At 37.1% G+C, this 25390-nt stretch overlaps 1 long non-coding RNA gene across 1 annotated transcript in view; it reads left to right on the forward strand.

Annotated features, from left to right (window-relative positions):
• Positions 1-8127: 8127 nt before the first annotated feature.
• Positions 8128-25390, forward strand: part of LOC135210153 (uncharacterized) — a 223128-nt gene continuing 205865 nt past the window's right edge. The window contains exon 1 of the long non-coding RNA XR_010313466.1: positions 8128-8226. This is a non-coding gene — a long non-coding RNA (uncharacterized LOC135210153). The remainder of the gene's footprint in view (positions 8227-25390) is intronic.

Here is a 25390-nt window from a genome sequence, read left to right on the forward strand (position 1 = left end):
CATTGGCTGATGATGTTTTGTGATGAAATAGGGAAACTACTGTTTTTGGGTAAAACTTAGATGTAATTTATAACTTTTGAAGACATTTTTGTCAGGAGAGGTTGGAGTGGAGATGTTTACTCAGTGACGATTTGGGAGAGACTGGCGAGTTTCCAGCCCTGTGACTGGCTAATCACTAGCCAATCAGGAGCGTTGTAAGAGACACGACTGCATACCAGATGGACGGCTGCTGTGAATTAATTAAATCCCCTTGGGGATCAAAGATATAATTTATTAATAATATAATTTGTCGACCAGACATTATAGAAATGAGTGTCTATACTAATACTTGATCCCCGAGGGGTTAGCACTAAACTTGGCATCCCACTGAGCTTTTCCCATGGTTAGTACTAGCATCTCGGAAGTGATGCATAGATAACAAGCTAAAGTAGTATCAGCCTGATATTGGAACTTAAGAGGCGGCATTCACACGAATATTGGAGAAAGTGGAAGAGCTGCTGCTGTTGATGAAGTGGCCCGAGGTTGCTAGCATACCAAAGAAGGCAGAAGCTCAATGGGAATCCGTGGTTAGCACTACTATTAATTCACATCACCCGTGGTGCATCTGATTTCTAGCCCTGTCTTCTACGATGCTCCTGATTGGCTAGTGATCAGCCAATCATAGGGCTGTAAACTCGCCAGTCGCTGCCAATCCATCACTTAATAAACATCTCCGACCTCTCCTGACGAACATGTCTTTCAAAAGTTATAACATTCATGTCACCCCAGTTTTACCCTTAGAAAAGAAGTGTTTCCCAATTTTATCACTAAACATCAAGCCAGTGATTCAAGGATTATAATGATATAGTATATGAATTATGAACTTAAGCAAACTTAATGCTGTCACAGACCAGTCATTACGTAATTTTCGGCTCATTTATTGAACTAGAATGCAACATCTGACATGCACACAAGTTTTATTCAATTATGGCCCCAAATAAGAAGCAAAAGCAAGAGATTCGGCCCCCTGGCCAAAACGATCTTTCATAATTTTGGATGATCGGAATCCTGGGGGCAGAGTAAAATGGCCTTTGCTGATATACAGTCCTGCTCAAGTGCAGGATTGTCATCAGTTTATCATTTTCATTTCATTTTTCATTTTTCCATCTAACCACACGTTCATTTCAGCGCTGGTTGATCTTATAAGTCCCAGCGCTTGGGCTATGCCCTAAATTCCATAATCCATCCATCCAAAAGCAAGAGATTCCTCTAGAAGTAAGAAATGTGTATAGTAGTTTCATTTGCTGGTTGCTGGGGAAAGGATATGATCTGCGCGCATCCCCGGTCGTTTTAGTATTCTTAATCTTTTGCTTGTTATTTTCGTACTGATATCCCTACCTATAATTTTTTGGTAGCATTGTCATCAATGATATTTAAGCTGCAATATTGAAAGAAACAAGACGATAATTGATGAATGCACTGCAATGTCGTAAGGAATGAAAGAATATATTTTATATAAAAGATTTCATGTTTATTTCACTATACATATTTTAGCATTAAGTTTACTGAAGCATGTAATTCGTATACTATTATAAACCTGAAATCATTGGCTTGATGATGTTTAGTGATGAAATTTGGAAACACTACTTTTCTTAGGGTAAAACTGAGGTGTAATGGAAGTTATAACTTTTGAAAGACATGTTCGTCAGGAGAGGTCGGAGCAGAGATGTTTAGGCGGTGACAGTTTGGGAGAAACTGGCAAGTTTCCAGCACTGTGACTGGCTGATCATCACTAACCAGAAAGGAGCGTCGTTAGGTACGGGATCAAATATATCGTTTATTAATATAATTTGCGGACCACACAATATAGAAATTGGTGTCTATTATACTTGATCCCCGAGGGGCTAGTACTAAACACGGCATCCCATTGAGCTTTTGCCAAGTTTAGTACTAGCATCTCGGAGGTGATGCATAGATAACAAGCCAAAGTAGCATCAGCCTGAGACTGGAAATTAAGAGCTGTTCCCATGAATATTGGAGAAAGTGGAACTTAGAGCAGTACATACTAAGTGAACACACTATTTTTCGGATGGGTAATAGATGGGGGGGGGGGGGGGGGGGGTGGGGGGGGGGGGGGGGGGGGGGGGGGGGGGGAAGGGGGGGGGGGGGGGGAAATCTAGCAAAGTAAGAGTTACCAATAAATTGCAAGGAAAAATGCTTAAAAGTGGGACCTTAAGCCATGAATGTTGAATGTAATGAAAGGTCAAAGGTTAAATTGCTCAGATGAACTGAGCGTGATATGTGACACATTAGGAGATTTGAAAGAGTGAGTATGGAGACATGGAATGAAGTGGTAGAAAGATTAGATTAAAGGATAGCTAAGTAAATTTGAAGTAGCTTAATGATGTGGTTGTTATGGACGATAATAGGTTAGCGAAAAGTGTGTAATTCGTCAGTGGTACATGAAAGGGAGAACGGAAGTTAGAAAGCGCTAGATATCGGGTGTGAAAGAGAAAGGAAAATAAAGGATTTAGTATCCAGGAAGCTTGATTGAGTGGGAAAGATGATGTAGTGTGTGTGTGTTTGTGTGTGTGTAGGGGATTCGATGTGTATAATTGACATATCTTGTGGCGGGGTGGCTCATAATGTGGAATTTTTCTATATGGACTTAATTTTTCAATTTTCGATAGCGCGAGAAACGACTCAAAGTAGATATTTAATTTTCACTATACGTCAAGATTATATTTAAATTATATATATATATAATTTCTATATAATATATATATATATATATATATATTCTATATATCATATATATATATATATATCTATATATATATATATATATATATATATATATATATATACTATATATATATATATATATATATATATATATATATATATATTATATATATATTATATATATATAATATATATATATATATATTGATATATATATATATATATATATATATATATATATATATATATATATATATATATATATATATTATATATATATAGATATATATATATATATATATATATATATATATATATATATATTATATATATACTATATATATATATATATATGAGTCATATCACCTTACCATGATTCATATATATACATCGAGCTACAAATGTCATTTAATAGCTAATTCACTCTACCTCGGAATTAATATATTTTCATATATGTTAACCGAAGAGGAAATTTTTTAGTCGATAAGAAATTCGTCGGCTCAGGGACGCGAACCATCGAACCAGCAAATTTAGGACTCACAGTGAAGCATTAGACCACACTGTGCGTCCTGAATTTGTTGGTTCGATGGTTCGCCGCCCGTGAACCGACGAATTTCGTATCGACTAAAAAATTCTCCTTCGGTTAACATATATGAATATATATTAATTCCGAGGTCGAGTGAATTAGATATTAAAGGACATTTATAGCTCGATGTATATGTATATACTTTTAAGTAATTTGATGGGATCAAATCATTTAAATAATATCATTTGGGCACCATTTCTAACATTATTTTTTTGGCATTCTAATTTGTTGTAATGAGTACGCTTCAGATTTGTTACAAAGAACAAAACCTCTCTCTCTCTCTCTCTCTCTCTCTCTCTCTCTCTCTCTCTCTCTCTCTCTCTCTCTCTCTCTCTCTCTCTCTCTCTCTCTCTGACACAGACACACACACACACACACACGTACGTTGAAAGCTTAGTCTTTGATGTATGCAAATGAGAAGCATCCGCTGAAACCTACACTTCGAACAACAAATTACTTGATCAGGTGTATCTAAAAGGTCCAGGTGTGGAGGACGAGTCGTGTATTAATCAGGTTGAAAGGCTAGGGCACACCCCTACCCCTCGCCCCGCCCCCCTCCTCTCCTCTCTTAGATCCGCCCTCCCGCGAGAATTCCGGATGTCTTGGCCAAGGTGACGTTCGGATTTTATTTATGAATGCGATGCCTCTATTTCTGTCATGAAGCTGAATTCAGTCTTGGGAGTCTGGGGGTGGGGGAGAGGGGCGGGGGATTAGTGCAGTCAGTGCACCTCACGTGGTATACTGTAAGCGGTCATTGCAGCATCCTTTCGACCCGTAGCGTTACCCACTTTTTAGCATTTTACAAACATTCGAGCTTCCTTTCTTCAGGCCCGTAGGAGGGTAGTGCCATCAGTGCACCTCACACGGTGCACTGTAGGCATTACTTAAGGTTCTTAGCAGCGTTCCTTCGGCCGCTACCTATAACCCCCTTTCATTCCTTTTACTATACCTTTGTTCATATTGTCTTTCGTCCATCTTACTTTTCACCTACTCCTAACAATTATTTCAACATTATTCTCACCGCTAAATGACCTCTTAGGTTCCTGCAATTTTCCTTTGGGTTAAATTCGATATTAAAAATTCCGCTTCCGTTCTTCAGATTTGGTGTCCAACCTCTCTAATTAGGACTTTTTATTGCCCGGGGGGGGTTGGATTTTCTCCAGGGCCCACCTTCAGATCCCAACTCCCACATTTTACTCTCTGAATGGCCGGAAGTGCCCAGTGCTCGGCTTGATTCTCATAAATCATCATTCAGATTCCTGAATGTGCAGTTGCTTCGTTCTGAAGATAGCTGTGTGCGCGCGTGTGTGCTTGAGAGAGAGAGAGAGAAAGTTGACGGTGTCAGAGAAAAAGAGAGAGAGACGACGGTGTCAGAGAGAGAGAGAGAGAGAGAAAGATGAAGTGTCATAGAGAGAGAGAGAGACTTGACGATGTCAGAGAAAAAGAGAGAGACTTGACGGTATCAGAGAGAGAGAGAGGAGAGAGAGACTTGACAGTGTCACAGAGAGAGAGAGAGAGACTTGAAGTGTCAGAGAGAGAGAGACACTTGAAGTGTCAGAGAGAGAGACTTGACGGTATCACAGAGAGAGAGAGAGGAAGATGACTGTGTCAGAGAGGGATAAAGAGAGACTCATCGGTGTCAGAGAAAGAGAGAGAGAGACGTGACGGTGTCGTAGAGAGAGGCTTGAAGGTGTCATAGAGAGAGGGAGAGAGAGAGAGAAACGTGACGGTGTCGGAGAGAGAGAGACTTGACGGTGTCAGCAGTGCATAATGCGATTGTTATGTTGAAAGACGAGACGCCTTTTCACCACTCTGTATATCTGATTTCCTGCAACATCCAGAACGAAGAAGGGTCCTGATACGTGTTGGTATTACGCACACCCAGCGTCGGCTTGCTATTTGAGCATGACGGATACAGATCGTGTGTGAAGCTGTCTATCTGTCTGTTCGTGTATCATATACTCAGGCTCGGGTGAAATATTACTTTGTTTGTTTGTTTGTTTTAGTTATTTCTGTTCTGAACTATCATGTTTGGTGTAAATGTTATTCAGTAAGTGTTCTTGATTTTCATATATGGCGAAAAACAGTCGAACGTAGGATTACAAATTTGTTTTACTCAGTTTTCAGACATGAATTTTATACCCATCTGTTTATTCCCGTAGGGAGGTTAATGCCTTCAGTGCACCTCATATGGTACACTGTAAGCATTACTTACGGTTTTTTCCAGCGTCCCTTCGTCCCCTTGCATTCCTTTTACCATGCCTACATTCATATTCATTTTCTTTCATCTTATTTTATACCCTCTCCTAACAGTTTTTCGCACATTATTTTCGGCGCTGATTGACCTCGTAGGTCTAAGTGCTCGGCCTTTGGTCTAAGGCTCTTAAGTTTATATTCCAATATCATTCATTGACTTTACAATTTTTTATTTATTCGGTATTCGGACAGATGAGTGTTATACCTCGTTGGACGAGTGGTTTTCGTGTTCGGCTACCAATCCGGTGGGCCAAATTTCTCGATATAATGTGGTTCGGATCCCACAATAAGCTGTAGGTCCCGTTGCTAGGTGACCAATTGGTTCCTAGCCACGTGAAATTATCTAATACTTCGGGCCAGCCCTAGGAGAGCTGTTAATCAGCTCAGTGGTCTAGTAAAACTAAGATATACTTAACTTATACCCATCTCTTTTTGGAGAAACTGAGGACTCGCACCTTTGGAGAAACTCCTTGCAGCAGCGAAGTTGTTTCTGCACTAACTCCAGAAATTAAATTCAGATATAAATTGCTCGTTAAGAACTTTGCAAATTTGATTCTCTCTTAACTTGCTCCTTAATAAAGAATGAAAGCGCCTCAGTGGCTGCGAGTTCGATTCTCGGGCATTCCACGTGGTTCGGAAGTCACGTAAAGCCGTTGGTCCCGTTGCTGAATAACCACTGGTTCCATGCAACTTAAAAACACCATACAAACAAATAAAAACAATCACGGATGCTAGTGAGGCCGATTTGATGGAATTTTCCTCATTATGAATATGAAATATATTCCGGAATGCTTTCCATTGAAGTAGCACCTCATCCTCAAACAGTATTTTATCTAGGGGAAGATGGCCATGAAAATGGTGTCATTGATCGATGAAAAGAAAAAAAAATAAGATAGAAGATGGAATTAACGCTGACGTGAGCAAACCAGGAGTGTAGGGCAAAAAACGTGGATGGGAATGTCATGCGCCATGCAGTGTCCACAAGAATTTTTTTTTTCTGTCAGCGGTACTCTTAGTACCACCATGAATGAGGAAGTGGAGGAAATATACATTTTGTGAGGATTATTCACCTGCCATAAAAATTAACCTTGATGCGATTTTCAGTCATGTTCTACAATTAATTCCTCATACTTTACCAGATACGAGTATGATTTTAATTTTCATTTAAGAATTTCGCACTCTGTAAGTATATATATATATATATATATATATATATATATATATATATATATATATATATATCAATAAATACCAGTCATTGTTACCTCTATGGCGTTATTGGTGCAGTGCAGCTGCAAAGTTTCTAAAATCATATTATGTACTTGCATTAGTCGTACTTACTAGCTGGAAATTTTATTAGTAAATCAGAGAGCTATGTACATTAGAATGTATAGCAAGCTGAATATACACATGCACAAATACATACCCACGTTTATAGCACCTTTATTACCTACTCCGGACACCAACACTCTTTTAACTTGACTTTTAACTTGAGGTTTATTTAAACGAATCTAACTTCAAGTCGGATTTATTTGTAAGACTTTTGACCGTTAATCTTAGTTTTCTCATTCTAGAAAGAGTAAACTCTTAGAGTTATGTGCAAGTGTAGAAAGTTCTCCTTATATTTTTCACTTATTAAAATTTGTTTGAAAGCCGAAAGGAACTGGCATTCAATAGGGGGGGGGCAATACCAGCACTTTCAAGTTCGAATTAGTTGCATTAGGATAAGTAAAATAGAGAATGAAAATGCAGATTCACTGCAGTTCATTATCAAAATTGTTAAATCTTATTCCTTTAGTGCTGTCACAAATTCATGTCTACCATCTGATCTCATATGCATTCATATGCATACCACGGACATCTTATCCCCTGTATAATTAGATTCCCCACTGCAGTAATAATATTAGTACACGCAGATCGTATGACAGTGCCTACACCCAATTTTTTTTTTTTTCAAGGGCGAGTAACCCTCCCCAGGGACTCCACCGTCTCTTGTCTACATTCAAAACGGCCCGAAGGCACTCTTGATGTTTAGCCCGGTCCTCTGGGAAATTTGGGAGATGCTGTTTTTTTTGAATACGCTGATATCTGTGCCTACGTAGAGCGCGTGTCGCTCAGCGAGTTGTTGAGAAAATGATTAGGTAAGAGTTTGTGGCCTTCGTTTAATAGGGAGTATTATTATTTTAATTTAATATGCCAAAGGGAAGTAATCGGGTGACAGGTGATCAGCATTAGGTGTGTGTGGATAATAACAATTATAATAATATTAATATGACATTATAGTATTGTAAGTATAATAATAACCAAAGCAGTGGTAAGTTGTTTTCCTTATTTAATCTCATATAAAAAAGCTCTTTCATTTAGAAGAACTGAATCATTTAGCTAGTACTAACTCATCTTTCATGTTAACTTTTTCAGTGCATTAGTTTGATCCTTTTACCAATCGTACTGAGACTAACTTGTCTTTCATTCCAACCATTCAGGGAGCAGTCTTCTTAAATGCCATAATTTCATCATTTTCCAATTTATACTTCGTCCTCTCAGTTTCCTTCTTTCCCATCTCTTTCCAGATCGTTACCGTTCCTCCTCCCCCTCCTCCCTCCCCCCTTCCTCCGTTATCAACAGTTGTGATAAAGCACCATCAACATGGCCGTCAGCAGGTAAGGAAGGAGTTGACTCTCCTCCGATTCTTTTGTCGTCAACCGAGCAGAGAGAGAGAGAGAGAGAGAGAGAGAGAGAGAGAGAGAGAGAGAGAAGGACTTAGGATAGACTCCGTCAGCAGGTTTACGTGACACCTTCCCAAAGGTCACTCGGCTTTTGTCTCTCAGCAACTTTTTATTGAGGTATTTTGCCTCCGCGATGCTGACGACAACTTCTTCATAACTCTAATTATTATCTGGATTTGTGTGAAGCTTGCAATGTTGGAGGTGCCTTGGTTGAGGGAATTGCAGACAACTTGCCTGCGTCTGTGTGTCTGTCTGTCTGCCTGTTCGACTTTTTAATTTTGATTTACGCTAAAGGTTATATGCATATCCTAAGTGCAATTATTATTTTTATGGCGAATATCAGTTTTTCCAAATATAAATTTTTACCATAGTTTTCAAATCTTATTTTATTTATTTAATTTATAAATTCATTGCCATACATATTCCTCACAAACCTAGTTTATTATAGCACTGAATAAGCCATCGGATTCCAGTGCTTGGCTTCAAGCCTAAATTTCATATTCCGTGCCATTCCTTATGCATGTGTTTTTCTTTTTTACTTTGATATATCTTCGCATATGTAGATGTTTCGTTGTCTGTATATTTTTCTTTGAAATTTTTTACACACACACACACACACACACACACACGGATATATCATAATTTCGTTTTTTCGAGTTTTTTTATACATTATGCTTGTTATTGAAGTTCCGCTTGTTCTTGAAAGTAAATTTTGGTATTGTTTCAGATTATTTATTTCTGCTTGATTTAAAGGCAAATATGATTTCAGGACTTCATTACATAGCTTTGACTGTGAATTCTATACTCTCTCTCTCTCTCTCTCTCTCTCTCTCTCTCTCTCTCTCTCTCCATACATGCACACAGAGACATTTGTCTGTTCTGTTTGCCGCTGCCAGTGATTATTCCATAAATATTTAATCACAATCAGAGATCATTGTTTCCCTTCAATTTTCCAAGGAACAGAGATAGCTGCATATCTCGTAGTCTTAGCATTAAAACTGTATACGGAAATATCTTAATACAAATACTTGTCCATTTAATCTTGAACAGATAACATTTCACTGTAGATAAAAAAAACAAAAGAAGTTCGCCTCCAGCCAGAACCTTTTGTTTTAGCAAACGATCGCGAACGGAGAACACAAAAGAACGCAAAAAATTAAATGACAGTATTTTGTGTCCCTCTGTTTCTCTCTGTTTCTCTCTCTCTCTCTGTCCAAAGTTGTGATCTAATCAGCGGATGCAGCCCTCAGAAATGAGGATTGCCCTTAACAATACCGCCCTTCAGACAGCTGTGTGATCATTTAAAATCCATGTTGACATAGTGTTTGGTAAAAGGGATCTACTAACTGGTACCACTCACTGCCTGTAACCCTTCATGTTTGGGGCGGGGGGATCCCTTTCTTGTGGGGGGTTAGGATCCCTCCCTGTCGGGTGGAGGGGGAAGGGGAGGGGAGAAGACCTCATCTCTCCTCCCTTCTCTTCTCCCTCGTCTCCCGGTAGCACGAATATCTGCTATGTACTCAATCAATCAGGCTAATTAAACACGCCCAGTCCATCTATTGAGAGCCGAGTTGATATTCATCTTTATTACACAGTGCTAAGGGCGAGATGGACTGATAAAACTGCTCTATTGAAGGATAGGGGGTGGGGGAGGGCGGAGTCGAATCTGGAGGCCGAGACTGTGAGTTGGCCCATCAAAAGAGGCTCTTGTTTTGAGGTAAATATTGAGATTGAGGGGACTGGGGAAGAAGGGGGAAGGGGGAGGGGGGGAGGTGGGGGGAGGGCGGTGGTTGCAAGCGTAGGTAAGGACGGATGTGGACGAACTTTGGGCATAGGGGAGATACAGCGGCTGGTTGGGAGTTGGGAAAAAATGCGTGCAAGAAGAATAAACAGCGTCGCGTGCTGACAAAGAGGGCAGAGGGAAAAAAGTGAATGGAAAGTGAAATGAAATAAAAATAGTGGTTTTAACTGCAGCAACGGCAGTGATGAGGATGTAATAGGAATGCAGTGTCATAGGAATGCAGAGAGACGTTGGGAATTATAAAAAAGGAAGAAAATGATAGGACAGATAATAGTGTTCAAGGATACGGGAAGTTGCGTCATCATTGAATTCATTTCAGCTTGGTTTAAAAATACATTGTATAATATGGAAAAGTATATAGGAGAGAGAGAGAGCAATCTAGAAATAAAGACAAAAAATTATAAAACATTTTTTAAATATTTTAACTTCTTGCATGAAGACGATGTACTCTTCACGATTTGTTTTCAGAGCATTTGGTACAATGAGAGAGAGAGAGAGAGAGAGAATTAAAAAAAGAAAATTAAAAGGACGAAAGTAGTTTTTATTTTAAGTTGACCTCCTGCATAAAGACAATATAATCTTCCCCCTATTTTCTTCCCGAATATTTAGTAGAGAGAGAGAGAGAGAGAGAGAGAGAGAGAGAGAGAGAGAGAGAGAGAGAGAGAGAGAGGCAGCAGGAAAGTCTTAAAAATATCAACATATCTTTAAGGTAACGAGCTTGCCAACGCTCTCCTTATCTTTTTGTTACTTTCGTGTTTTACCATTGTTGTGCATTTCCATAAGATATACAATTTTTTAATATCTGTACTCGTTATTGGCTTTTTATCTCTATATATCTATCTATCTATCTTATCTATCTTCGTACTGAGAGCATCAAAATGAGATGAACTTGGATTATGATAATTTTGACAGGACACCCGTATATCTCTGGAGAAATATGTATATTTTTTTCATTAGCTTTCTATTAGAAGATGGGTCGCAAGAAAAATGCTATATTATTTCCTGCGAAAGGATCATATTTCATTTAGCAGATTTCATGGCTTGTAATCATTAATGAGACAGGCTTCGAATCATAAGGTGCCATTCTATAAAGTAAGTGCCACTCTCTCATCTGCACAAAGGCATAGTAAGTGAATTAAATATTTAGTGATTGTTATTACTAGTAATATTATGGAAACACGTAGAAAACGATGGTAAATACCATGTATTTTACCACAGAATAAATTTATTTAGCAGTTACCGGGGGTTGTGGCTAAGTCTGTTGTATTGTTTCTGATCAAGTCGCCGCCTTTTTAGGAAACGATTCATTTCTACACACACACACACACACACACTTCAATAAATTTCTGGTCGTCGCTCTTAGGAATCTAGAGTAGAGTTTATCTTAGTCTTATTACTAAATCCCTTATCTAGGTCTTCTTAAAAAAATGATACTGGCGGAAGAGGTAGATCACATCTAAATGAAATTATATTTTTGAACTATTGCATGCTTACTCATTCACTTAAAAACACGTCATCGTCATGATAAATCTAGAGTTCCAAAAAGTCCACATCATACTTAAAATACTCAAAACAAGACAGAACATCGAAAAACTCCAGAAGACCCAACACTATCTCTTCCATTCATTGGTCAAATGACACTCTTCCTGTCAGTGCTAAACCAGTCCGAGACCGCCATCCATTTATGCGCGTTCGCATCGTCCACTAATCAAACGTTCCAGAGGGTCGAGATTAATGATAGGTCCGGACTTCAACAACAGAACGGCAAAACAGTCCGGCCAAATCATTCCACTCTCACGGGACAACCGCAGCTTTGATTTATTTTGGGCTGAAACCGCTCTCGCTCGCCCCAAACACTTTTGCTGCGTCGCTTGGGGAGGGAGGATTCGTTGTCAAAGAAAATGGGAGATCACGAAAAGAAAAAAAAAAATGGGAAGCAACGATGCTTGACAAAGATGTGTGCGTGTTTGTTTTTATGTATGTATGTATGTATGTGAGGTTTTGCCGCATCGCTTGTAGAGGCTTTGTTATCTAAGAAATTGTGTGGATTTACAAAAAAAAAAAAAAAAAAAAAAAAAAAAAAAAAAAAAAAAAAAAGGGGGGGGGGGGAAAAGCGACACTTGTAGCATAGCAATTATTATAATAATAAATAATAATAATGGGAATGTTGACATAGTGGTTGGTTACATTACCCGCATCATTATAGTTTTCCTTTATAACTTTTTCTTTAGTTCGGGTTATTCGGGTCAGACGAATTCATTGGTTTTTTAACGAGTGGATTATTAAAACAGGTGGATTCAGTGATGATTTTTAACGAGAGTTGGATTAATAATAATAATAATAATAATAATACAGTAATGTTTTTAAAGAGTGCTAGGTTAATTAATATATTAATAATAATATACTAAATGAAATTCAGTGATTGTCTTCAATGAATCGATTGCCCTTCATTGAATCGATTGTCTTCAATGAATCGATTGTCTTCAATGAATTGATTGTCTTCAGTGAATCAGATTATCGTAATCAGTCGAATTTATTGATTTTTTTTCAACGAGAGCTGGATTAATAAAAATACTTTTATAGTATAATAATATTAGAATTTGATGAATTCATCAATTTTCTTAACGCGAGCACAGGCCTCACGAAGCTGCCATAGATATTGATTTTAACATATATATATCAGTTTCTGTTAGTTTTCATGGCCAAAATATCTTTGAGCTTTATTCATGATTGGCAGTGAGAGTTGTTAAGTTGAAGAACTAAAGCTGACTAACTAATGAAGCTGAATTATTATACATTCCGATGACCTTGTAATGAATTTTCAGTTCGTCCAGGGAAAGCAAATATAATTTCCTTATTCCACTTCAGTTTATGGAGTGCTCCTGCGTGTCGATAATGATACTGGGGAAAAAGGGAGTTTATTCTACTTGACCGTGAATGAGAAAATGTGTAAACTGCAGCTTTGTCGTAGATTTTTTCTTGCACTATGTTCAGCGGAAGTTATTTGAATTTCTTTCTTCCTTAGTTGAAATTGCCAGTCATATCCAGTTCTTTGATTGATCAAAATTTATACATTTTATCGTCATATGGAATAACTTTATTAATAATAATATTATTATTATTATTATTATTATTATACATTTTATCGTAATATTGAATAACTATGGTTATTATTTATTATTATTATTATTATCATACATTTTATCGCAATATGGAATAACTATAGTTATTATTATTATTATTATTATTATTATTATTATTATTATTATTATTATTATTATTATTCAGAACACGAACCGTCCTGACATGGAACAATCCTACAAGGGCCATTAAATTGACATTCAAGCTTCCAAAGAAATGGTGTTAATTTCAAAGAAGTAACAGAAAGTAATGGGAAATATAGGGGAAGAATAGATCTGTTATGAGTAAAGGAAAAATAGATTAACAAATTGATGAAGTCTTATGAACAGAAAGTATATAATACTTTTACTAAAATTGCAGTTCATAGAATACATAGTTTGATCCTGTGTGGTGCATGTTTTTTTTTTTTTTTTTTTTTTTTCATGCGTAAACGGTGGGTGTGTTCATTTAGGTTAATTGAGACGGAGAGAGAGAGAAAATAAGTAATACAAATATTTATTTTCAGCTCTCTATCTCTCTCTCGATTATAATAGGATATTTACAGAGGTTTTGACTCTCTCTCTCTCTCTCTCTCTCTCTCTAGATTATAATAGGATATTTTGATAGCTATGACTGAGATTCTCTCTCTCTCTCTCTCTCTCTCTCTCTCTCTCTCTCATATAATAGGATATTTACATAGGTTTTGATTGCTATGATGTGAGACCTCTCTCTCTCTCTCTCTCTCTCTCTCTCTCTCTCTCTCTCTCTCTCTCTCTTTCATTAGATTGTAATTGGATATTTACAGAGGTTTTGATAGCTATGACTGTGATCCTCTCTCTCTCTCTCTCTCTCTCTCCTCTCTCTCTCTCTCTCTCTCACTAGATTATAATAGGATATTTACAGAGGTTTTGATAGCTATGATTGTGAGACCACCTCTCCTCTCTTCTCTCTCTCTCTCTGCTCTCTCTCTCTCTCTCTCTCTCTCTCTCTCTCATTAGATTATAATTGGATATTTACTAGGTCTCTCTCTCTCTCTCTCTCTCTCTCTCTCTCTCTATTGTAATAGGTTATTTACAAAGGTTTTGGCTCTCTCTCTCTCGTTTTCCCCATTTTTCTCACATCATAAAAATTTTAAATCAGTATGACCTACTTTCATACTTAAGGCACTTCAACATGTTTCGGTGTATATCGAGTGTATAAAAAAAAATATATATATATATATATGTGTGTGTGTGTGTGTGTGTGTGTGTGTGTGTGTGTATGTATGAATGTATACAAAATATAAAGTCCTTCCGTAAGGAAGATCTAAACACAAGAATCACCCATTTTCTCAACCCATTCGACAAAAGCAGCCAAGAACAGCGTTGCACCTCGTTCCCAATTGTGCATCTTTAAAACTGATGAAGATGCTGTGGTGGCTGGGCGTTCTGGAGCGGTGCCAGCACACTCCATCAGCAGGTTGCGTGCGAACCGTCACAGCCAGATCCTGAGAACACTTCCAGCAGCCTGCCATAATAATCACTGGCTTGCATTTCGTCTACGCGGTTCTCGGATCATCGCTGTTACTTTTTTTTTTTGCTATTTCTTTGTTATCTTTATTGTTTTTGTTGCTTTTGCGAGTTGTCTAACAAATGGGGCCTTTTTCTTCGTTGTCTTCATTTTTGCTTTTGGTTATTTAACTCGAAGATATTTGTGATTTCGACCGAGGGGGGATTTGGAACACCTCCAGACTACCGTTTCTCGATTAGTCTTCAGTAAATTTGTTCCATTTATTTTCCATTGTTTTTATTGTTTTCTTGTCAGTCCTATAACCCAAGGTGCATTTTTTCTGTGTTATCTATATATTTTATTAGTTACTGAACTCATAGAGCTTTTGGTATCGAACGAAGAAAGAGATCTTAGATAACATTTCCAATGTACCATAATAATCACTCGCTCACATTTCGGCTACAAGATGCCCGGGTCATCTCTATTACTTTTTGCCATTTATTCTTTGTTGTTCTTATTTGTTGTTGTTAGTCCTCTAATTCATGGTGCCATTTCTTTTTTGTCCTTATAGTTTTGTTAATCGTCTAACCCATGGGGCTTTGTGTTTTCAAACGAAGAAAGGTATTTTTTTAAATCTCATCTAGTGATAGTGTATTATTATTATTATTATTATTTTTTTCTTCTTTTTTTTCTTCTTTTTTTGCTCTACCACAGTCCAATTCGACTGGGTGGTATTTATAGTGTGGGGTTCCGGGTTGCATCCTGCCTCCTTAGGAGTCCATCACTTTTCTTACTATGTGTGCCGTTTCTAGGATCACACTTCTGCATGAGTCCTGGAGCTACTTCAGCCTCTAGTTTTTCTAGATTCCTTTTCAGGGATCTTGGGATCGTTGCCTAGTGCTCCTATGATTATGGGTCACGATTTCCACTGGCATATCCCATATTCTTCTTATTTCTATTTTCAGATCTTGATACTTATCCATTTTTTCCCTCTCTTTCTCTTCAACTCTGGTGTCCCATGGTATTGCGACATCCAATGAGTGATACTTTCTTCTTGACTTTGTCAATCAGCGTCACGTCTGGTCTGTTTGCACGTATCACCCTATCCGTTCTGATACCATAGTCCCAGAAGATCTTTGCCTGATCGTTTTCTATCACTCCTCAGGTTGGTGCTCGTACCACTTATTACTGCAAGTAGCTGATGTTTCTTGCAACAGGCTCCAGTGGAGGGCTTGTTTTGCCAACTGAATCATGCCTCTTTTTTGTACTGGTTCTGTGCAAGTGCCGGGCATTCGCTTGCTATGTGGTTTATGGTTCATTTTTCGTATTGCACTTCCTACATATGGGAGAGATGTTATTTCCGTCTATCGTTCTTTGAACATATCTGGTTCTTAGGGCCTGAACTTGTGCCGCTGTTATCATTCCTTCAGTTTCCTTCTTTAGCTCTCCCCTCAGTAGCCATTGCCATGTGTCGTCGCTGCTAGTTCTTTAGTCTGTCTCATGTATTGTCCGTGCATTGGTTTGTTGTGCCAGTCCTCTGTTCTGTCTGTCATTCACCTGTCTCTGTATATTTCTGGGTCTTCGTCTACTTTTTATTAGTCCTTCTTCCCCATGCACTCTTTAGTCATTTTATTTATGCGTTTTCTATTGGAAAATTTAAGTTAATTTAGGCAGGGAAATGAACAGTGGGCATACGGACAGTAATTTACACAGGGTTTTAAATCGATTTAAAACCCGTTTAGAACGTGTTTTGTATAACGCCTTTTATGAGGTCTGTGTTTATACACGTGTTTTATTTGCGATCTTGTACGTACGAATTTGATGTTTAGATACATGTTTTGCATAATGTCTGCTATATGCGACTTTATTCAGTGTTTATATACGTATTTTATTTACGTGTATATTCATTGTTTATATGCGCATTTTATGTATGGCCTTTTATATATATTTGTGTTTATTCAAGGTCTATATGCGCGTTTTAATAAAAGCCTTTTATATAAGTGTTTCGTTGGTATTTACATACGTTGTTTTTATATACGTATTTTTTCAGCATTTACAGACGTTGTTATATGTCTTATATACTTGTTTGTTCACTGTTTTTATACGTATTTTTTTATATGGTATAGTATATGCGTTTTTATTTAGTGTGTATTTTATGTTAGCAGGTTCATGGCTTCTATAATGTATACCTGATTCCACCATCGTATATAGTTTTCCACGTTAACCCAAAATATCTATCCAGCAATATCCCCGGCCCCTTCTGTGTGTGTGTGTGTGTGTGTGTGTGTGTGTGTGTGTGTGTGTCCGTGTCCCCGCCTCTTCCCCTCCCCTCCGGACCGTTGTATGTAACTAATGATACATAAAATGTCACAGAGTGAGTGATACTGTAGTTATAACATCTACCGCACTTCTTTTCTCCCTCGGAACAGAAAACAGTGGAAGGGGGAGTGTTAATGGATGAATGGAAAGCATAAATGCGAGGGAAGGAGTTTGTAACGCGCATGTATGAATATACTTGCATACATTGAGTTATGTATTTGGATGTGTGTATATATATGTATATATATATATATATATATATATATATATATATATATATATATATATATTGTTTGTGCGCATGCGTATAATGTACGTGTATATATATATATATATATATATATATATATAATATATAATATATTTATTTATTTTCCAGCAAATCCTTTTAGGATGAGGTTGCAAGCCCCACGTTCTCCCACTTAGATGTGCGTCTAGCCTAGATGTGTGTTTTTGTCCGTGTGATATAAAAATGTAAGCAAAGACAAATAGTCAAATATATATATGTACATGCTGGCAGTATGTGTTCGTGTACGTATAGTATGAGAGAGAGAGAGAGAGAGAGAGAGAGAGAGAGAGAGAGAGAGAGGTGGGTAGGGATGTAGGAATAGTGAACAAATTGATAATAAAAACCATTTAACGCCTGGCTAATGGGCTGGGATAATGGTCTTAAGTGAACGTCGAGCTGATTGTGGTCCGCGGCCGCTGAGTTAAGGGGGTGACGGAGTTAATACACAAGATAATGTTGATCAATAGAGCGATCACGTGACACGATTTCTCAAAATCGAACAGCGGTGTGTGGGTAAGAGAGGGGAGGTTGGGGGTGGTGGGGTGGGATGGGAGAGATTTGAGGGGGAGGGGAGGGGAAGGAGAGAACGCTTTCACTTCTTTATCTCAGGGTTTTCAGCGAATGTTTTGTCAGCATACGTTCGTAAATTGTACGTTAGGTAGATTGAAGGGAAGTGAACTGACTGAATTCTTTCTTTGTGTTGTAAGTGTACCGTGATTATTATATCATCATTTAAGGTCGATATGGATCGATAGTGAAGTCTATCTCTCGGATGTGTAGTAACGCCGTTGGGGGATAGTGCCGAGAGTGCACCTCACGTGGTGCACTGTAGGCATTAGTAAAGGGGGTTTGCAACGTCCATTCGACCTTTAGATGCTCTCACTTTTTAGTCTTTTACTTTACCTCCATTAACGCTTCTTGCATTCAGCTTTGCTGTTCAGCCGCTCTCATTATGACTTCTTAGTGCAAATATGGAGAGGGGGGGGGGGGGGTGTTTGTGTTTCTCACAGTTTCACTTTTATATTATTGAACTTCGTCTCTCGTTTTTTCTGGAGCCCCCCTCCCCCCCTCCCTTTTTTTTTTTATTATCTTGCTGTCCAACCACTTCAACTCCTTGTCACCTCTTGCGTGCTCACTGTCCGAAAGTGACCCAGTGCTTGGCTCTCATGAAGTCATCAATCATAAAATGTGTAATAATTTTTCAGATTATCCTTTTCTTTCTCTGTTTGTCTTCCTCTTCCTTAATACGGAATATTATGACTTCGTGTGTTCGTTTAGGGTTAGGTTACCTAGATAACCTGCCTTGTTTTATTTTGTCCCTTTGGGGAGAGAGAGAGAGAGAGAGAGAGAGAGAGAGAGAGAGATGATAATGCATGACATCAACAATATGTCATATGTGCAATAGCTATAATTTTTTATCGTCCTGCATGATTTAATCCGAGACTCTAGTGAAAGCCAAAAGTGTTACAAAATGAGCCCCAGATTTATAAGCGCTACAGCACTTGCACACTAAATAATTAGTTACTTGCTAACTAAAGGAGTTTTACCTACATTTTCAATCTACCAGTGCCTTAAATGGTAGCTTTTCATCCGAATTAACTCGCCTGGGGTGGATTTGATTGATATTAACACCCAATCACGCGTACGGCAAGTAAATATCCATTTCACGTCAGGATAGAACCCAGGATTCTCAGGTGAAAGCCAAGAGTGCTATACTTATATAATCCACCAAAGCGATAAAGATTGTCCCACACTAGTTCAGAGCAACAGCAACCCTCGCAACCATGTTGCACTGAAAGTAACCTTTCTGTGTTCTAAGTCAAATATATCTCCGTGAGACCTCGTGATAATGTACCCCAGATACGGGAATCCATGCACAGATTCCAGACTATGATTCCCGATGAACTTTTGCAGCTCTTTTTATGCTTTGTCCATTATTCGTCTGCATACCTACGGCCGGTATCGATTAGTTACTGGAGACCTGCAAGAATAGGTACATTAGGAAAGAAGTCTTGTGACTGAATTTAAGACTTGCTTTGATAGCAGAGTTATTGGTTAGTACTATCTACTATGTTCCAAAGGATCCACATTAATAAAAAGTGTTGCGAATAAATTATTCACGGACTCGAAACACTTTTTATTTATTTTCTTTAATTATTGTGGATCCTTTGGAACATTACATATACTCTCGCGTTAGAGAGTTTTTCCCAACTATCTACTATGTTATGTCTGTCTGTTATGCTACGTAATCGTCTGGCATTTATTGCCACTTCATTACAGTACCGTGACGTGTGGTGAATCGTTGCTATTGATTATTTTAAGCGTGAAAGTATTAAATAAATAATCTTTTACTGTTTCTAATGGTGTATGAAAAATTGCTTCTAAGGTGGCCCAAGGAAAAGTTTTTAGATACAAGTAAGTCAGTAGTTGGTTATCAAAAGGTTTTGTTTCCTCATTTTTCCTAAAGATAGTGTCAGGATCTGTAGTATTTCTTTTCAACGTCTATTTTTTTTCTGCCAATAGATTTTTTATATAGAATTTCATTAAAATCTACACAGGCACTACTATGTTTGTTGTTTGTTTCAATTTTAGGTAATTAACGAAAAAATGGATTGCGATGATCAACATGTTGTATGTAAAGCAGATGTGCAGGTGTGGGGAAAAGGTCATGAAACATCCAGTTGTCACAGATTTTTTTTGATTTAATATATATATATATATATATATATATATAAGATATGATATATATATATATTATATATAGATAGATAGAAGAGTATAAGATATAGATTATAATATTATATATATATATAAGAGTAATATTAATATACTGTAGATAGATATATATAATATCTATATATATATATATATATATATATACACATTTATGTGTATATATGTGTGTGTGTGTGTGCGCGCGCACTTGTATATACTCTTTTTCATGTGTTTCCTTTCCGTTCGGGAGCATCCTTCATGATTAAGTCGCCAGCTGACACTTCAGCTAGTATGACAGATATAAGCCATCCCTACAATTTGTATTGATTCTTCTCTGAAATGATGATGCTTGCGTTGTATAGATAAATTTTGTAATCAAATGTAATCATATAACTTAATAATCTTTTTTTTTTCTTTTTTTTTTCTTTTTTTTTGTATGCGAAATTGTTTTTTTTGGTGTTCCCCTAAGCACTTCCCAGCTTCAATGGCAGGTTCACACACCCCAATTCTCAATAGGAACTCAGCTCAGGGACCTGGAAGTCATTATCAGTGGAACATTAACAACAACTTGAGTCTTTATTTTACACTTACATTTCAAGAACACCCAAACTCCCCCTCCGTCATACTCTTTCTCTTTCAGTCTCTCTCTTGAAAGGAAAACACTCTAGAGTCTCTACCTCTCTTCTGATTGGTTCGGCCTTTCTACCGCTTTCTTGATGTAGCCAATGGCGAGGCTTAGAAACCAAAGGGAGGTGACGTTCTACTGCCTGGGAGGCTGTTTTTGTCCTTCAGCCTCACGGGGTGGCAGCAGAAGTTTGTGCTAGACGGATTTCTCTTTTCGAAAACCTCTTAACCTTCTGAGCTACTTGTAGGGACGACTATATGTCCGTCGTCACCTTCTTCTGCAGCCTTCCTGTTGGGCTGCTCTCGCCAGTGTCTCTGGCGTTCTTGTTTAATGGGCGTTTTAAAGGGTAATTTCTCTCTCTCTCACTCTTGGGAGTTGTTTGTGTGTGCAAGTCTTTAATGCTGTTCTTGAGACGGGAGGGAGATGGAGAGGTGACAAGGAAAGATTGGATTAGATATGAACGCTGCAGACCAACTTAATATTGTTCTCTCTCTCTCTCTCTAGTTATGTGTGTGTATATATAATTATATAATAATATATTATATAAATATATATTATATTATATTGTATATGTATATATATAATGTAATATGTATTATATATAATATTAATATGTTATATGTATATATATAGATAGATAGGTAGATAGATAGATGAATGGAAGACATACACACATATATATATATAAATATATATGCCACGAAGGAAAATAAACAACGTTCAAACGTCCTTTACTAAGCAGATGAACTGACATACATGAGGAAAAAGACAAAACAAGAAGATTCGCATAACTGACAGATAGGGATTATAAAGAGATTAGTACCTAGAATCCGACACACCTGGAAGATGAATAACCTTCCCCAACAAGCATAAACAATGGGTACAATTAAAAGTTTAAGACAATCATCTCAGATACAAGGTCAAGACAATTAAAGGATTATAGGTGACAGCTATTCAGAACTTTGGTAAACAAAACCATATTCACAATACATGTTAGACATACATTACAACGAAGATAACTCTAAGGCAACTAATTTTTATTTAAGTCTGTAATTATATCTTTGAGGTCATTCTTAAACATGTTGCAAATACAAGGGTCTAAAACTCTAAATGTAAAAGGCCACGACTAACATTGAAATTACAATGAAAAGTAAATTGTATTAAAGCAGATTCTAAAAGATTTCGTGATAAGACATCTCTTGACCTTGCAATTAATGAACTACCAACCCAATTTATTCGGTGGTTGTTTTCACTTAAATGAATGAATATTGCATTAGATGTATGCCCAGTTTTTACAGAATATTTATGCTGGCTTAACCTTACTTCTAGGCCCTTGCTAGACTGTCCGAGATAAAATGAGGGACAATCCATACATGGAATTTTATATAACACGCAGAAAGAAAATTCTAAGAACATTCTCAGTTTACGTTATTTTAACGGATTTGAAACCATTAAATCATTGTTAAAATCTTTTAATGTCAACCTTGTTTTTTCCTATAATAACACACTAAAAGGAATGTTAATAAAAAATGGCCCTAGAGAGAGCAACAACATAATATATAAAATTCCAAGTATGGATTGTCCCTCATTTTATCTAGGACAGTCTAGCAAGGGCCTAGAAGTAAGGCTAAGCCAGCAAAAATATTCTGTAAAAACTGGGCAAACATCTAATGCAATATTCATTCATTTAATTGAAAACAACCACCGAATAAATTGAGTTGGTAGTTCAGTAATTGCAAAGTCAAGAGAGATGTCTTATCACGAAATCTTTTAGAATCTGCTTTAATACAACTTACTTTTCATTGTAATTTCAATGTTAGTCGTGGCCTTTTTCATTTAGACCCTTGTATTTGCAACATGTTTAAGAATGACCTCAAAGATATAATTACAGACTTAAATAAAAATTAGTTGCCTTAGAGTTATCTTCGTTGTAATGTATGTCTAACATGTATTGTGAATATGGTTTTGTTTACCAAAGTTCTGAATAGCTGTCACCTATAATCCTTTAATTGTCTTGACCTTGTATCTGAGATGATTGTCTTAAACTTTTAATTGTACCCATTGTTTATGCTTGTTGGGGAAGGTTATTCATCTTCCAGGTGTGTCGGATTCTAGGTACTAATCTCTTTATAATCCCTATCTGTCAGTTATACGAATCTTCTTGTTTTGTCTTTTTCCTCATGTATGTCAGTTCATCTGCTTAGTAAAGAACGTTTGAACGTCGAAAGGTCTCGCGGATACTCCGTTGTTTATTTTCCTTCGTGGCATATATCTTTATTTATGGATTTATCACATTCCTAACTTTCGTGATTCAGTTATGCATATATATATATATACATATAATCCTTTTATTAAATTTGTACTTAATATTTTTTATGATTTGTAATAATAAGTGCAAATATATAATTGATATGGAATTTACCAAGTCCTAGGTGTAATTTGCGCTCATTTGTAACTTCTTTCATCTTTCAATGCTTTCAAAAAGCACTAAAGTTTTATCCGTAACAATTTTCTTCATGTTCCCTTAATTTTTCTTCGCATTTTCACATCCTAGACAGAGATTAAATCTTGAGCCTTCTGCCACTACATTGAGCAAGGTGACATTTCTCAACAGAAGCCCATTGAACATCTGATTCTTCTCGAGGAGAGAGAGAGAGAGAGAGAGAGAGAGAGAGAGAGAGAGAGAGAGAGAGACCTAATACGTTACTTCCTGTATCCTTAAAATATTTGCATTGAATTCTGAATGACTCTCTCTCTCTCTCTCTCTCTCTCTCTCTCTCTCTTAGTTCCTCGTTGGACGAGTTGGTTACTTGCTCGACTACCGATCTCAGGGCCCGGGTTCGATTCCCCGCTATGCCAACGCGAAATCAGAGGAATTTATTTCTGGTGATGGAAATTCATTTCTGGTCTGGATGTGGTTCGGATCCCACAGTAAGCTGTAGGTCTCCTTGCTAAGTAACCAGTTGGTTTCTAGCCACGTAGAAATATCTAATCCTTCGGGCCAGCCTTAGGAAAGCTGTTTATAAGTTCAGTGGTCTGGTAAAACGAAGATATACTCTCTCTCTCTCTCTCTGTGTTACTTCCTATATCCATGGATTAATTATTAGCATTGAATCTAGAATGAATCTAGAGTAAACTCAAGCTGTTTTAAGGGAACTCTCCTCTCTCTCTCTCTCTCTCTCTCTCTCTCTCTCTCTCTCTCGTAGTAGCCATCTTGCTTGGTGAGACGTACCCGCGTGAAGTCACAATAATCAACAGATATCACAAGTTTAACATACGACTAGAATTTGAGAAATATCTAGAAGTGTTCTTGAACTATCGGTATTAAAAGATTAGTGTGAAAAAATAGTGGATAAAACGTTCTTCTAAGTTAGTTTATTTTTCAGTGTAATACTATAAATCAGAACAAGATGGCAGTAAGTTCCAACTGCGGGAAACAAAAAGGTGGCGTTAATTTGGCGTGTTTAGACCAGATTCGCAATATGATGAGGTAGCAGAAGGGAAACTGGCATTTCTCATCTATGAAATCAGCAACAAGTCCTAAACCAAAAAAGTACAAAAGCATTCATAGAATATATTTTAGAAAGGATATAATCCTTCAAACTGGAACAAATCTAATGAAAACATCTTGAAAATAATTGAAGAAGTTCCAAATAAATCCAAGTGGTCAAGAGACTCATAAAGAAATATAACATAAACCAACATATTCCGACAAAGAAAATGGATAAGGTGAATCTTGTGAATATCCTAATTGATGCATTAGGCAAAAAGAATGCAAAAGCATGCAAACTGTGTAAGGTTTTTGGTATAGCATAGTCAATCCACAAAACCTAATCAGAAAATGTGCTGCATGCAACATTCCGACCCATCCACAGTGTGCTGAGGTAATACAAGATTTGAGAAAGATACAAGAATTTTTTGTTCAACATGTCTATCATGGATAGACAATGTTATTAAATCAAGATTGAATGTACAAATAGTTGAGGATGAAGAGAAGAGGAAGGAAGAAGAAGAAGAAGAAAAAGAAGAAGAGGAAAACGGAAGAGAAGTAAACAAAAATGAAATGACAGAAAAAAAATAAGGAAAACAAAGAACAAGATAAAAGTATGGATGCAGAGATACTCATTGATACTACATATGAGGCAATAAAGCAGCATACCTACGAAGAAATAAATTACGATATGACAACAGAAAGCAAATCGAAGAGGCTCTACCCAGATCTATACAATGACGGGAAAGAGGAAAAAAATAGACAAGAAAGACAAAATCTGCAACCTTTTGAAAAGAGGGAATTGCAGATTTGGAGAAAGATGTTACTACAAACATCCTAAGATATGTCAAAACTAGAAATATATGGTAAATGTGCATACTTAGATGGATATTGGGGATGATTGCAGAGATCTGCATCCAAAAATATGTAAAAACCTAAAAGAAGGAAAAGGATGTAAGTTCGACAAAAAATGCAAATATATGCACCCTGTAGCCATGAATCATAATCAAATAAATAACCACCAAGTAATAAATCCAAAATAAGAAAGAAACAAATAAAGAAGAGAAATCAAGAATATCAGTAAAAGAGAGCAAACCACCAATGAGATATGCAGAGGTGTCAGCAAAAAATTTCAAAGACAGCTCCGAAATTCCACTCAAGAGATAAAACTGTATTTATTATGCAAGAGATATTGCAGAAACACGAAGAAAATTGCAGATTCAGACACAAATGAATAATTATGATGAAGGA

The sequence above is a fragment of the Macrobrachium nipponense genome, chromosome 39, assembly GCF_015104395.2.
Source record: "Macrobrachium nipponense isolate FS-2020 chromosome 39, ASM1510439v2, whole genome shotgun sequence".
Lineage (NCBI taxonomy): Eukaryota > Metazoa > Arthropoda > Malacostraca > Decapoda > Palaemonidae > Macrobrachium > Macrobrachium nipponense.